The 16,120-nt window shown below is 39.0% G+C and overlaps 1 protein-coding gene across 4 annotated transcripts in view; it reads left to right on the top strand.

The window, feature by feature from the left end:
• Positions 1 to 16,120, top strand: part of HMCN1 (hemicentin 1) — a 512,408-nt gene that overhangs the window by 2,428 nt on the left and 493,860 nt on the right. The gene's annotated exons all lie outside the window — the stretch shown is intronic.

Here is a 16,120-nt window from a genome sequence, read left to right as displayed (position 1 = left end):
AGTCCCTGATACAACCGACAAGCAAATAAATGATGTGTGTAATTTAATATAGTTATACTAATAACATAGCTTTTCAAAGTGCTGCGGTTGAATTTAGCTAGATGAAGTAATGAATAAGATTTGGGATATAGTCTCAGGCATTTGACAGAGAACTTAAGGCCTTCACAGATGATTGCTTTGGACCTCTGCATAATAATGGGGGCAAGCTGTGTGTTTTGAGGTGGGGGTAAAAATGAAAATACATGGATGTGTAGGTGGCTCAGACAGTAAAGAATCTGCCTGCAATGCAGGCGACCCAATTTCGGTCCCTGGGTTGGGAAGATCCTCTGGAGAAGGGAATGGCAACCCACTCCAGTATTCTTGCCTGGGAAATCCCATGAACTGAGAGGAGCCTGGTAGGCCACAGTCCGTGGGGTTGCAAAGAGTCGGAATGACTGAGTGACTAACACTTTCACATAGACGTACAAGAGATAAGTCAACAAGTTGACAAGGCGGTAATAAAATCACTCAGAAAAATGTAGGAAGCTAGTGTTAGAGGAGTAACAGCATGCATTAGTAGGAGTAACCATGGTAGGAGGAAGTACCACAGAGCGCCAGAGTCATGGCAAGTCAAGACAACTTTTTGATGCTACCTCTGCTTAAGATGGGTTTTCCACTTTCATGATCACATTTAATGTATTAATTTTTAATAGCTTTGTTGACCTTACTATATAATCACTCATTTAAAACATATAATTCTGTGATTTATAGTATATTCAGAGATTGTTATTATTGTTCAGTCACTAGGTTATGTCCAACTTTTTGTGACCTCATGAACTTAAGCATGCCAGGCTTTCCTGTCCTTCACTATCTCCCAGAGTTTGCTCAAATTTATGTCCATTGATTTAGTGATGCTATCTAACCATCTCATCCTCTAATGCCCCCTTCTCCTTTTGCCTTCAATCCTTCCCAGCATCAGGGTGTTTTCCAATGAGTTGGCTCTTCGCATCAAGTGGCCAACATGAAGCTTGAGCTTCAAAATATGTCCTTCCTATGAATACTCAGGGTTGATTTCCTTTAGGATTGACTGGTTTGAAGTTCTTGTAGTGCAGGGAAATCTCAGGAGTCTTCTCTAGCACCACAATTCAAAAGCATCAGTTCTTTTGTTCTCAACCTTCTTTCTGGTCCCAACTCTTACATTCATGACTACTGGAAAAACTGTAGTTTTGACTATATGGACCTTTGTCAGCAAAGTGATGTCTCTGCTCTTTAATATGCTGTCTAGGTTTGTCATAGCTTTCCTTCCAAGGATCAAGCGTCTTTAATTTCATGACTGCAGTCACTGTCAGCAGTGATATAGACATATGCAACCATACCTCAGTCAAGTTTGGAACATCTTCCTCACTTTAAAGAGACACCCTGTGCCTTTTTATTTATCTGTCCTCTTACCTCCACCCCCTCCCCATATTATCCTCCTCCCAAGCCTAAGCAGCTACTAATTTACTTTTTGTCTCTGTGGATTTTCCTATTCTAGACTTTCATATGGATGGAATCATATATTATCTTTTTTTGACTGACTTCTTTCACTTTAGCATAATGTTTTTAAGATTTATCCACATCACAGCATATATCAGTAACTCATTTTTATGGCCAAATAATAATCCATTTTATAGATATACCATAGCTTATTTATCTTTTAATCTATAATGGATATTTGAGTTGTTTCCACATTTTGGCTAGTATGAATAATACGTCTATAATTATTTGTGGGCAATTTCCTGTGTGGACATAGGTGATACTGTGATTTGTAATATGAAATAAATATCTTATCTTTGTCACCTTTTCTAGCATGCAGCTCTTAAAACTCTTGAAATTTCCTAATTGATGAGAACCATAAAGGTATCTTCTGTCATGTTAATGAGGTGACTTTTGGACTTCACTGAAGAATGAGGGCTCATTGCCAGGAGACTCATCCCTGTGATTAGAGGGTTGGGACTTTCAGTCCCACCCCTAACCTCTGGAGAATGTTCCATGTGTACTTGAAAAGAATGTGTATTTTGCTGTTTGGGGATGGAATGTTCTATAATAGTCTGTTATGTCCATCTGGTCTAATGTGTCATTTAAGGCCAACTTTTTCTTACTGATTTTCTGTTTGGATGAGCTAGTTACTGATGCAAATAGTATGTGCAAATAGATGCAAATAGTTATTATTGTATTACTCTCAATTTGTCCCTTTATGTCTGTTAATGTTTTATATTTAGGTTTGTCTGTGTTGGGTGCATATTACAAGCATTATCCTTTTATTGGATTGTTCCCTTTATAATTATGTAACATTCTTCTTTGTTTTAAAGCCTGTTTTGTCTGATATTCTTATTGCTACTCCAACAATTCATTTTGTTTGTTTGTATGGAATATCTTTGTTTCATTCCTTCACTTTTAATCTATGTTTTTACAACTGAAGTGAGTCTTTTGCTGGCAGTGTAGATACAGACTATTAAAAAATCCATTCAGCCACCCGATGTCTTTTGATTGGAGCACTTAGTCAATTTACATTTAGAGTAATTAGTCATAGGTTGTACTTACTGCCATTTTGTTAGTTGTTTTCTGGTTTTTTTCTTAGTTGTCCTGTGTTCCTTCCTTCTCTTGTCCTCTTCCCTTGTGATTTGATGACCTTTTTTTTGTCTGTGTATGTGTTTGTATTTCTTGTATTTTTTGTGTCTCTAGTATCAGTTTTGTGTTTGTGGTTACCATGAAGTTTGTATGTAACAACCTATGTAAATATAACAAGCAGTTAGTCACTTAAGTTCAAGAGCATTCTGAAATCACTAATATTTGTCCATTCTCAACATTTTATAATTTGATGTCATATTCATATATTTTTATGCTGTGTATTGCTTAACTGATTATTTTAAATATCAGTGATTTTTATTTTGTCTTTTGACCTTCATGCTGGTTTTATAGATGGTTGCTGCTGCTGCTGCTAAGTCGCTTCAGTCGTGTCTGACTCTGTGCGACCCCATAGACAGCAGCCCACCAGGCTCCCCCATCCCTGGGATTCTCCAGGCAAGAACACTGGAGTGGGTTGCCATTTCCTTCTCCAATGCATGAAAGTGAAAAGTGAAAGTGAAGTCGCTCAGTCGTGTCTGACTCTTAGTGACCCCATGGACTGCAGCCTACCAGGCTTCTCCGTTCATGGGATTTTCCAGGCAAGAGTACTGGAGTGGGGTGCCATTGCCTTCTCCATAGATGGTTGAACCTTTGCTATATGTTTGTTTTTATCAGTGATTTTCTTCCTTTAATAATTTGTTTTATTTTGCTTGGTTTGGTTTTTGTCTTTTCTAGTTAAAGAAGTCCCTTTAATACTTTTTTTAAGGCCAGTTTAGTGGGAATGAACTCCTTTTAGCTTTTGCTTTTCTGGAAACTCTTTATATTTCCTCAATTATGAATAATAACCTTGCCAGGTACAGTATTCTTGATTGTAAGCTGTTTTTCTACAGTGTGTGTATATATATATATATATATATATATATATATATAGTGCCAGTTTCTTCTGGCTTGTACAGTTTCTGCTGAAAGTTAACTGATGGTCTTACAGGGTTCCCATGTATGTAGCTAGGTGTTTATCTATTGCTGCTTTTAAGATTCTCTCTCTCTTTTTTTTTTTTTTTTTTAACATTTGGCATTTTAAGTGTAATATATCCTTGTAGGGTCCCTCTGGGTTCATCTTGTTTGGGACCCTTGGTGTTTCCTGGACTTAGATGTCTGTTTCCTTTGCCAAGTTAGATAAGTTTTTAGTCATTATTTCTTCAAATTGGTTTCGTATCCTTTCTTTCTCTTCCTCCTTCTGGAACTCCTGTAGTGTAAATGTTACTATGCTTGCTGTTGTCTTAGAGGTATCCTAATCTATATCTTTTTATTATGCTCTTTCTTTTCGCTGTTGGGATTGGGAGATTTCCACTACTCTGTCTTCCAGATCACTGATCTGGTTTCTGTATCCTCCATTCTACTGTTGATTTCTTTTAGTGTATTTTTCATTTCATTGTTTCTTCAGTTTTGACTGGTTCTTTTTAATATTTTCTCTTTGTTGAAGCTCACTGAGTTCATCCATTCTTCTTCCAAGATCATTAAACTTATTTATGACTTGTAACTATTTACCTGGTAAATTGCTGTCACTGTTTTGTTCAGTTCTTTTCTGGGGTTTCTATGTTATTCCCATGTTTGGAAGGTGTTCATTTGTCTCCTGCTTTTGCCTAACTCTTTGTGTTTGTTTCTATATGTAAAGTATATCAATTATGTCTCCTGGTCTTGAAAGAGTGGCCTTAATATAGAAGGTATCTTGTGGGACCCAGTGGCACAGTCCCCCCAGTCATCAGAGCGAGGTGCAAAAGAGGGTCATATATCTTGGGTGAAGTTGGTAGCTGTGAAAATTTTGCGAAATAGTTGGATTCTATGTATATTTTGGAGATGAGACCAAAAGGATTTAGTGATGAACTAGATGTGAGAGAAAACTGATAGAAGACAAGACAGATTCTGAGGATTTGGCCTGAGTGAGTGGAAGCATAGTGTAGTGATTTACTGAGATGAGAGGAGGAAGCATGAGCAGGTTTGAGGAACATTGGGAGACTGAGGTCTTTATTTTTGGCTATTTGGTTAAGTTGGAGATGCCTTTCTTATCCAAGTGGAGATGGTACAAAGGCACTTGGTTATATAAGGTTATAATTCAGGGGAGAGGTCTGGGTCAGAAACATAAATTTGGGATCAGAAGGTGTGTATAAGATGATAATCAGGGTGAGGCTAGGTGGGACCACTGAAGGACCTATTAGATGAAGAATCAATGAAGGTCTGAGGACCCAGTTCTGGAATACTGCAACGTTGAGCAGTCAGAGACAAGAATAAAAGAACAAAGCAGCCCAAGAAACTGAAGAAAGAGAGAAGAGTATAACTACAAGTCAAGAGAGGAAAGCTTTTCAAGGAAGAAACAGTAATTGGTTAGTTAATAAGAGGCATGAGGATTGGCTAATCTGTTTAGCAATGTGGATATTATTGATATCTCACCAAGAAATGTTGGAAATGAAAGCCTGTTTGGAGAGAATTTAAAAGTGAAGAGGAATTGGAAATGTTTGGAATTACATTGCCTTTTCCAACTCCTGGAAAGATTGTTTTGTTCTTGAAGCTAAAATTGAAACTAGTTTTGATAAATAATTCACCCAGCATCTTACAAAATGCAAATGCAATGTAGTAGAGTCTTCAATTTGGAAGTGAAGATTTGTGTTCTCTTCCTTGTTCTTGTCATTTAAGCAAATCATTTAACCTTGCCAGACTTCTGTTTCTTTACCTATAAAAACCAGTGCATTGCTAGATTATTACCTAAGTTGATGGTTTTAGTGATCGTAATATAATGAATGATAATGGACTGCAAAGAGACTCAAAGTGGCAAGGACTTGATTCATTGGGAGAATTAACAGCATTACATATCTCTGCACTTGTGTTTCATAGTAATAAAAGTTTTGAACTCTCAATGACTTTGTATGGTTCTGCAGGACCTACACAGTGTTAAAAAAAAAAAAAAAAACACTCTAAGACTTTTGTAATGAAAATATTCTTTTAGAATTTTTTTCTGAACAAAAGAATAGAAAGATTTTTACAAAGAAAATATTGCACATTGAGACCTTGAAAACCTATACAAATTTACATGAACTGAACTTCAAATTGAATGTTTTCAGTTTCAACATATTTAAAAAAAGGAGCCAAGAAGCTATGAGTCTCCCTTTGCCTTTGGCAGATCCTACAGGAAGAAGGGTTTTCATGAGGAAAAGGATTTAAGTCCAACAGAAATCTAAAGGAAATGAACTGAAATTTAGAGTGAGAGATTTTGGTTAGACAATGATAACTTTGTTTCCTAGGATGATAAGACTATTTTAACCTGAGTGTATAGATCCCATATCACTGGTTGTTTTCTGAGGATACGGAGATAGTTTGCACAGTGAAAACTTTGTCTTGAAGTATAGGGACTGAATCTTGATATATTGGATATGTTAAATTTGTTGGAGATGTTTCTATTTTAAAACATCATCTTTGACTCCTGAAGGATGAAAGGTTTTTTTTTTATATTAAGTTGAGAAACAGCCCTTGAATTGATTGATAGTAAATCAGAATTTGGTTTTATTTATAGTTTGTCTTTGGTCAAACAAACAATAACCATTCTTAGTGAGCTTTATGACTCTGCTTACCTATAATTAGAGGTAATAAAGTTACTATTTGTCAAGGACCATGCTAGGTGCCTTTGATTCAAAGATGAGGCATAACTTACAAGACGTTAACAGTCTTTATGGAGAAGGGCTAGCGAAATAACAATATTATAAACTGTGAAAGATTTTATAGTGGAAAAATAAGCATAGGGAATTGTGTGAGCTGAGAGCAGTGTCCCTGATACCGTATTTAAGAGGGTGGTGGTTAGCAAAGGTTTTCTAGAAGTGTTACCTGGAGAAAGTGCATGAGTAAAAGCAGTTTAACAAAAATATTAAAGCTTTCAGGAGCCTGGAAGGATTATAAGTGAAAAGTGCCATGTTTGGGTTTTCATTTTAAATCCTTATCTTTTGGATAGATTGGAACAAGGCAATCCTGAGAGCTGAGAGAGAAAATCTCAGGCCATCATAGCAATTCAGGGAGGAAAATTGAGGTGACTTGGGCATAGGAAAAAGGCTATGGATTTCAGAGTTATTAATAAAGACCAAAAGAGTGGACTTGGCCTTTAAAACATGGAGAAAAGGGAAATATTGCCTTATGTAGATTAAAATATGAAATTGGCATATGATTAAAGAGAAAAGATATGTAAAGTTAGCTTTAAGAGACACTGTTACTCTCAGGATGGGCGTCTTGCTTATAAGCTCCTTATACATTAATTTGTCCAAAATCAAGTCTCAACCAAAAGTGTCGAGGTCAACAATGAAAAAGTCACAGAAACAGACTTAGACATTGTACAACCAAGTTCTTTTTCTTAAAAAAATTGTGGTATAATTGACATGATATTAATTTCAGTTGCACAGTATGACGATTTGATCTTTGTTTGTGTCATGATATGATCACCACGATAAGTCAGTATTTGTGACCATACATGTTACAAAATGCTTCTTCCTCTGATGAGAACTTTTAAGATTTACTCTCTTAGCAACTTTCACATATAGAATACAGTATTGACTGTAGTCACCATGTTGTACATTACAGCCCCATGACTTACTTATTTTATAACTGCATGTTTGTACCTTTTGACCCCCTTCTCTCATTTTGCCTACCCTCTGCCCCTGACAACCACCAATCTGTTCTCTGTATCAGTGTTTTAAAAAAATTTTTTAGACTCCACATATCAGTGAGAGCATATAGTATTTGTCTTTGTCTGATTTCACTTAGCATAAACCTGTCAAGGTCCATTCATTTGGTTGCAAATGGCAAGATTTCCTTTTTTATGACCAAGTAATAGTCCTTGGAAGGAAAGTTATGCAACCTAGATAGCATATTAAAAAGCAGGGACATTACTTTGCCAACAAAGGTCCATCTAGTCAAGGCTATGGTTTTTCCAGTGGTCATGTATGGATGTGAGAGTTGGACTGTGAAGAAAGCTGAGTGCCGAAGAATTGATGCTTTTGAACTGTGGTGTTGGAGAAGACTTTTGAGAGTCCCTTGGACTGCAAGGAGATCCACCCAGTCCATCCTAAAGGAGATCAGTCCTGGGTGTTCATTGAAAGGACTGATGTTGAAGCTGAAACTCTAATACTTTGGCCACCTGATGCGAAGAACTGACTCATTGGAAAAGACCCTGATGCTGGGAGGGATTAGGGGCAGGAGGAGAAGGGGATGACAGAGGATGAGATGGCTGGATGGCATCACCAACTCGATGGACATGAGTTTGAGTAAACTCCGGGAGTTGGTGACGGACAGGAAGGCCTGGCGTGCTGTGATTCATGGGGTTGCAAGGAGTTGGACACGACTGAGCGACTGAACTGAACTGAACTGAATAGTCCTTTCTCTCTCTCTCTGTGTGTATGTGTATGCATGTCATATTTTCTTTTTCCATTCATCCATAAATGGACACTTCGATTGCTTCCATGTCTTGGCTACTGTAAATAAGGCTGCATTGAACTTGGCAGTTCATGTATCTTTCCATGTTAGTGTTTTTGTTTTCTTTCAATAAATACCCAGAAGTGGCATTGCTGGATCATATGGTAGTTCTGTTTTTAATTTTTTGAGGAACCTTCACATTGTTTTCCATAGTGATTGCACCAAGTTATATTCTCACCAATAGTGCAGAAAGGTTCCCTTTTCTCCATATCCTCACCAACACTTTCTTTCTTTGTCTTTTTGATCATAGCCATTCTGACAGGTGTGAAGGGATAACTCATTGTGGGTGTGATTTGCGTTTCCCTGATGATTAATGATGTTGAGTAGTTTTCATTTACCTGTTGACCATCTGTATCCATCTGTATGTCTTTGGAAAAATGTCTCTTCAGATACACTGCCCATTTTTAAAGAAGACTTTTTTTTTTTTTTTTTTTGCCAAATTTTATCTAAGGTTCAGAGTGTTCATTCTATGCTTAAATAACTAGTCTGTCATGAGCAGTGTTCCAACTGTGGTGGTAGACTGTTTATCTTTATAAATATGTAATGATGTCATTACATATTTGGATCGTACTATTAGTGCTCCTTGTTTTGGTCCCATGCTCACTAAACAGCCTCCCAGTAATTTTTAACCTCATGAATTTTACTTATGGGAAGAGAATGTTCTGATCACACTGGCATATACATCAGATTCACCAGACAGTTATAGTCCTCATTGGTAACTCACAATTTGGCACACCAGCTTTATACATCTGTCTCTGTTGTTTAAAATAGTCTGACAGTGTCAAGTTAAAAGTTTCTGAGTTTGCAAGTCTGTGAGCCAGACATTGGTTGATGGTGAATTTATGAAAGTAAGTTGTCTCCCTGTGTGGATCTGTTTGGGTGGCCTGTCAGTCTCCAGGTATTACCCCTCAGCATTTCCAACTGTCAGTGTTAGTGTGAATAGCGCCAAGTAAGGGTTCTGTCCACTTGAAACTTATGCAGATGACAGCTAAAGCCATTGGAATGAATGAGATCATCTAAAGAGAGCATGTAGATTGAGTAAAGAAGGCAGACAGGCAAGAACTATGGCAAACACAGCATTTAAAAGACAAAAGGGAGGAACTTCCCTGGTGGTCCAGTAGCTAATATTTCTGTGTTTCCAATGCAGGGGGCTTGGGTTTGATCCCTGGTCTGGGAACTAGATCCCATATGCTGCAAGAAGACCACCACCACCACCGCCCCCCTCCCCTGCCCCCAGCCAAATAAATAAATATTTAAAAGAAGGGAACTTTTATAAAAGATTCTGGAAAGGAGAGTCAAGGTAAATAGGAAGAGAAATAAGAATGAGCAATGTTTGGAAATCTGAAAAGTTGTCAGTTTTAAGCAGGAGAAGCTGTCAGCTCTATCCGTTTATAAGGTTATTGAAAGTAAAGGCTAAACCAAGAGGCTACATTAAAATAGACTGTTTTGTAGGAGTTGTGGAGCCAGGAAGCTGAAATGATGGGTAAGAAAATGGAGCTAACGAATACAGTATGTTTCTGTCAAGAAACATAACATCATGGTTTACAGCATAGGCTCTGGAGTCTGATGCCTGGCTTGGAAAATGGGCTCCACCAAGTACTTTTTGTGTGATCTTAACTTCTCTGTGCTTCACTGTCAATAACTGAGGATAGAATTATCTGCTTTGTGAGGTTGATGTGAGAATTGAAATACTAGATGTCCAAAACTTAGTGCAATCCCTTTCACACAGTAAGTTCTCAATAATCATTAGTTATTGGACTTGAGAAAGAACATGTTCTTTTAAGGTGGGAGACAGGAAAGAATATTTAAATACTGCTAGAAGAGAGTCAGCAGAATAGAAGAGATAAAATATTCCAGAGAGAACAGATGCTTTATAAACCCAGTACTTTGAGAAAGCAAGAGGAGATAGGATGCAAAGTAGAAGGATTGGTGGTTCTCCTCCAAAGGAGGAGAAGACCTTTGGCTCAGTGTGATAGGAGCCAAGTGGACCACTGATAGGTACAGTCGTGGTCAAGGGGGTAGGTGAAGATGCAGGATGTTGGATGACTTCTTGTCTGATGGACTCTTTATTTTCTCAAAGGAAAAGGCGGGTCATTTGATGAGAGGAGGGAACTGGCAGAAGGGTAAGTACGATTTTAGAAAACTGGTGGAGTTTGAGAGGTACAGGATACTTTTTATGGACAGAGAGACAGTTTCAAACCAGGATGAGTTGTGGTTCAAAAGATGAATTTGTAGTGCTTGTATGCTGCCTACCTGGGTGATTTTCTCCAGCAACTCTCAGCAACTTGAGTATAATTGATGAGTTTTATCTCTTGTTTCTTCTAGGACTTGGATTTCATTGAGCAGGTGTGGCTAAAGAAAATAGGGTATGTTTGAGAGGAATCAGTTCAGTTCAGTCACTCAGTTGTGTCCGACTCTTTGCGACTCCGTAGATAGCAGCGCGCCAGGCTTCCCTGTCCACTACCAACTCCTGGAACTTGCTCAGACTCATGTCTATCAAGTCGATGATGCCATCCAACCACCTCATTCTCTTTCGTTCTCTTCTCCTCCTGCCTTCAATCTTTTCCAGCATCAGGGTCTTTTCCAAGGAGTTAGTTCTTTGCATAGGTGGCCAAAGTATTGGAGCTTCAGCATCAGTCTTTCCAATGAATATTCAGGACTGATCTCCTTTAGGATGGACTGGTTGGATCTCCTTGCAGTCCAAGGGACTCTTTAGTGTCTTCTCCAACACCTTGGTTCAAAAGCATCGATTCTTCGGCACTCAGCTTTCTTTATGGTCCAACTCTCACGTCCATACATGACTACTGGAAAAACCATAGCTTTGACTAGACAGGTCTTTGTCGGCCAAGAAATGTCTCTGCTTTTTAATATGCTGTTGTTTAGGTTGGTCATAGGTTTTCTTCCAAGGAGCAATTGTCTTTTGATTTCATGGCTGCAGTCACCATCTGCAGTGATTTTGGAGCCCAAGAAACTAAAATCTGTCATTGTTTCCATTGTTTCCCCATCTATGTGCAAAGAAGTGATGGAACCGGATGCCATGATCTTAGTTTTTGAATGTTGAGTTTTAAGCCAGCTTTTTATTCTTCTCTTTCCCTTTCATCAAGACGCTCTTTAGTTTCTCTTTGCTTTCTGACATAAGGATGGTGTCATCTGCGTATCTGAGGTTATTGACATTTCTCCCAGCAATCTTGATTCCAACTTGTGCTCCATCCAGTTCAGAATTTTGCATGATCTACTCTGCATGTAAGTTAAACAAGAGAGAGGGGACATATGTATTCCTCTGGCTGATTCATGTTGATATGTGGCAGAAACCAACCCAATATTGTACAGCAATTATCCTCCAATTAAAAATGAATAATTAAGAGAGACTGAAAAGCTGGATCATAGAGTCAAATCTGGATGTATTGACTGATAAGAGTTGAGATTTTGCTTGTGAAGCACAATATATAACAAGGAATTTGGGATAAATTGGTAAGACTAGCCAGAGTGATTGGTCATAGAATTCAGCTTGAGTAGAAGTGAAGATTATGGGCTTGATATCAAGGAACTTGAGTCTATGGAGTTGATTATGGATGTTACCATAACCTGGATAATAACAGGGCTTAAAGTAAGGAAGACAGTGAGTCAGGCATCAAGTTTGTATTTAATAACAATTATTCAGAAGTCATGTGGCTGCTGACAGTGATGAAGAAGGTTAGAGGGTGTCAGGTGGCATACACCTCAAAATGGAAGGTGTTTTCTCTGAAGGTAGAGGAATGGCATATTGGGTGTGGATACAATGATGACCCTTCTCTCCTGACCTCATGTATCTTGGGTGCTGGAGAATGAGTGGTCTCCGCTGGGGAAGTCTGTGGAGGAGGGGGCACCAATGATGTAAAACCTTATTCCAGCTAACGTGGGAATTAGATGGGGAGTTACTGTGGGAAGGGCTTCCCTGGTGGCTCAGACCACAAAGAATCCACCTGTAAGGCAGGAGACTTGGGTTCAATCCCTGGGGTGGGAAGATCCCCTGGAGAAGGGAATGGCTCCAGTATTCTGGCCTGCAGAATCCTGTGGACAGAGGAGCCTGGCAGGTTACAGTCCATGGGGTTGCAAAGAGTTGGACATGACTGAGTGACTTTCACTGTGCGAAAATGGTTTGGAAGCCACAGAATATGTGAGGAAATAGGATGTGAATGAATGGGTGAGCAGAGAGGAAACGGAATGAGAGGAAGCGGGAAGTAAAATGGTTTGCTTTTGGGGCAGTGACCACAGATAACGGTGATATAAAGCAACGTGGGATACTTTGGTTGCAATGTCTGACTTGTTTAATCCCTAAATCATGTCTGACTCTGCAATCCCATGGACCGTAGCCTGCCAGGCTCCTCTGTCCATGGGATTTCCCAGGCAAGAATACTGGAGTGAATTGCCAATTCCTTCTCCAGCGGATCTCCCCAACCCAGGGATTAAACCTGTGTCTTCTGTGTTGGCAGACGGAGTCTATACCTCTGAGCCACCAGAGAAGCCTGCATTGTCTGAAACTTGGATATAAATCTAAGATACCAGCTCAGGCTGGTGATAGTTGGAGCCTGATGAAGTCGTCTGTTGCAGATAGCCTGGTAGGCAGGGACTCCTGAGCAAACACTTCAGTTCACACATCTTAGTGACACAGGCTTAGTGGTATCATTTTTACTTCTAATAGTCACAGCTACCATCTTAGTTTTTGAGTCATTACCATGGACCCAGGCTAGTTCCGTTACCATGGAACTAGATACATCATTTCAAAATTGATGTTAACTTTTATTTTACATATGAGGCAACTGAGGCTTATATGGACTCTTGTGTTATGTAGCAAATTTCCTGAAAAAGAATAACTTTCTACAAGTTATTTTCTGCCACCTTCTTCTGTTTTGAGAAATGTGTAAAATTAAGGAGATGTGCCCAGGAAGGTGTGGCAGAGGGAACACCGTGTGATTTGTGAGGGCTGCCATAATCAAGTACCACACACTGGGTGGCTTGAATAACAGGAATTTGTTGTCTCACAGTTCTGGAGGCTAGAGACCTACAGTTAAGATGTTGGCAGGGTTGTTTCCTGCTGAACGTTGTGGGGAAGAATCTGTTTCGTGTGTCTCTGTTGTCTTCTGGTGCTTCGCTGGTGATCATTGGGGTTCTTTGGCTTGTGGAAGTACAGATCTCTGTCTCCATGTTCACAGGGTGGTCTCTGTGTGCTGTGTCAATTTCCCCTTTTTGGTAAGGACATCTGTCATTTTGAATTATTGGCCCACTCTTTCAAATCCTAATAGATGGTGCGGTGAAAGTGCTGCACTCAATATGCCAGCAAATTTGGAAAACTCAGCAGTGACCACAGGACTGGAAAAGGTCAGTTTTCATTCCAATCTCAAAGAAAGGCAATGCCAAAGAATGTTCGAACTACTGCACAATTGCACTCATTTCACATGCTAGCGAAGTAATGCTCAAAATTCTCCAAGCCAGGCTTCAACAGTACTTGAACCAAGAAACTTGCAGATATTCAAACTGGATTTAGGAAAGGCAGAGGAGCCACAGATCAAATTGTCACCATCCGCTGGGTCATTGAAAAAGCAAGAGAGTTCCAGAAAAACATCTACTTCTGCTTTATTGGCTATGCCAAAGCCTTCGACTGTGTGGATCACAACAAACTGTGAAAAATTCTGAAAGAGGTGGGAATAGCAGACCACCTGACCTGCCTCCTGAGAAACCTGTATGCAGGTCAGGAAGCAACAGTTAGAACTGGACATGGAACAACAGACTGGTTCCAAATCGGGAAAGGAGTACATTAAGGCTGTATATTGTCACCCTGCTTGTTTAGCTTATATGCAGAGTACATCATGCAAAATGCTGGACTGGATGAAGCACAAGCTGGAATCAAGATTGCCGGGAGAAATATCAATAACCTCAGATATGCAGATGACACCACCCTTATGGCAGAAAGTGAAGAAGAACTAAAGAACCTCTTGATGAAAGTGAAAGAGGAGAGTGAAAAAGTTGGCTTAAAACTCAATAGTCAGAAAAATAAAATCATGATATCCGGTCCCATCACTTCATGGCAAATAGATGAGAAACCAGTGGAAACAGTGACAAACTTTATTTTTCTGGGCTCCAAAATCACTGCAGATGGTGATTGCAGCCATGAAATTAAAAGACGCTTACTCCTTGGAAGAAAAGTTACGACCAGCCTAGATGGTGTGTTAAAAAGCAGAGACATTACTTTGCCAACAAAGTCTGTCTAATCAAAGCTATGGTTTTTCTAGTAGTCATGTATGGGTGTGAGAGTTGGACTATAAAGAAAGCTGAGCACCAAAGAATCGATGCTTTTGAACTGTGCTGTTGGAGAAGACTCTTGAGAGTCCCTTGGACTCCAAGGAGATCCAACCAGTCCATCCTAAAGGAGATCAGTCCTGAATATTGATTAGAAGGACTGATGTTGAAGCTGAAACTCCAATACTTTGGCCACCTGATGCGATAAACTGACTCTTTTGAAAAGACCCTAATGCTGGGAAAGATTGAAGGCAGGAGGAGAAGGGGACGACAGAGAATGAGATGGTTGGATGCCATCAACAACTCAATGGACATGAGTTTGAGTTTGAGTAAACTCCGGGAGTTGGTGATGGACAGGGAGGTCTGGCGTGCTGCAGTCCATGGTCACAAAAGAGTCAGACACGATGCAGTGACTGAACTGAACTCCAGTATGAACCTCATCTTAACTTACTGTATCTGAAACATCCTTTTTATTATTTGTTTTTTAAATAGTCACATTTTGGAGTGCCAGGGGATAGAACTTTACCATATGAATGTTGGTGGGGACACAATTTAACCCATACTGAGACTGTTCAGTAATTATCAACAGTGAATAAAACAAAATGCTTTCACTCTTTTACTAAAGACAGTTCAGTCTATTAATTTCTAATAAAAGATGTTTGCATCAGGGAGTATCATGGACTCTAAGCTCTGAACTCTTTTTGGATAGGAACTGGGTTCTCAGAGAGATATTATGGAGAGAGATATTAATATGTTTGGAATTCTATGTAAGTCCTTGAAGTAACTTGAATTTAAAAAAATCTGTGACTTTTACCGAAAGCATTTAATGCTTTAGAGCATCTACTCTTAAAGTATTTTATAAAGCTTTATTTGATTTTTTTTCCCCCCTTTGGAGATGTTGAGACATTTACTTTAATTTTGAAATAGGGGGAATTATATAGAAGCCAGGAATGCTGGGAATTATTTGTGTGTTCCAAAGTATTTGGGGTTTGTATACCTGTAGATTTCTTTTCTTTCTTTCTTTTTTTTGTAGATTTCTTTTCTTGGAAACTTCAAACACTATTTGGAGCAGTTTTTCCATTAGCACTAAATCTCATAGAGCTTACCTTTAAATATTGTTTTATTCTCAGGTAGGAGGAGTTCCTTGAAGTTCTCAGGCTGCAAGTCACTCTGAGTGCCATCAAAAATGCTTCAGGGCAACTCAGTTGCTGTTTTGCCAAGATCTGACTGGGAGAGGCGGGTTAAATAAGACAGATGGGTGATGGGGAAGAGAGAAATCCATGAGATGGATCTTGTTCTTTAATATTCCCTTTTCCTTTTTAAATCAAGTAGAAGGTCCAGAGAATACATTATTTCATTAATCAGTAGTGAGCAAAATTTGAAAAAGATATTGTACTACCTGGAATATTAATTTTTGAGATTCAAAGTGATAACTGTTTTGCTTTTTAGTCCATTATTTGTACTTCAAAGTCCTTTGTGGGAGTCACAGTAAAGCTCAGTTCTATTGTTTTATATTCCCCAGAGGGTCTTTGCTCTTCTTAAGTGAACATGTTGTCTAGCACCTGGATCAGGTGATCATACTTGTGCCTTGAAGTTTTCTCTGAAGTCACACTCTGTGTTGGAATATCTCTCTGTGTGCCAGACATTTTCTCTCCTGTCATTAAAAGATTTTTCAAAATTTTACCTCTTCCAAGGAATTTTTCTGCAGTATTGGAAAAGTGTCATTCAGTATTCCATCTGTCTTAAATGA

This window comes from Cervus canadensis, chromosome 13 (assembly GCF_019320065.1).
Source record: "Cervus canadensis isolate Bull #8, Minnesota chromosome 13, ASM1932006v1, whole genome shotgun sequence".
Taxonomy (NCBI): Eukaryota; Metazoa; Chordata; class Mammalia; order Artiodactyla; family Cervidae; genus Cervus; species Cervus canadensis.
The sequence above is the reverse complement of the archived record's forward strand: the minus strand, read 5'-3'. Positions and strand labels throughout refer to the sequence as shown.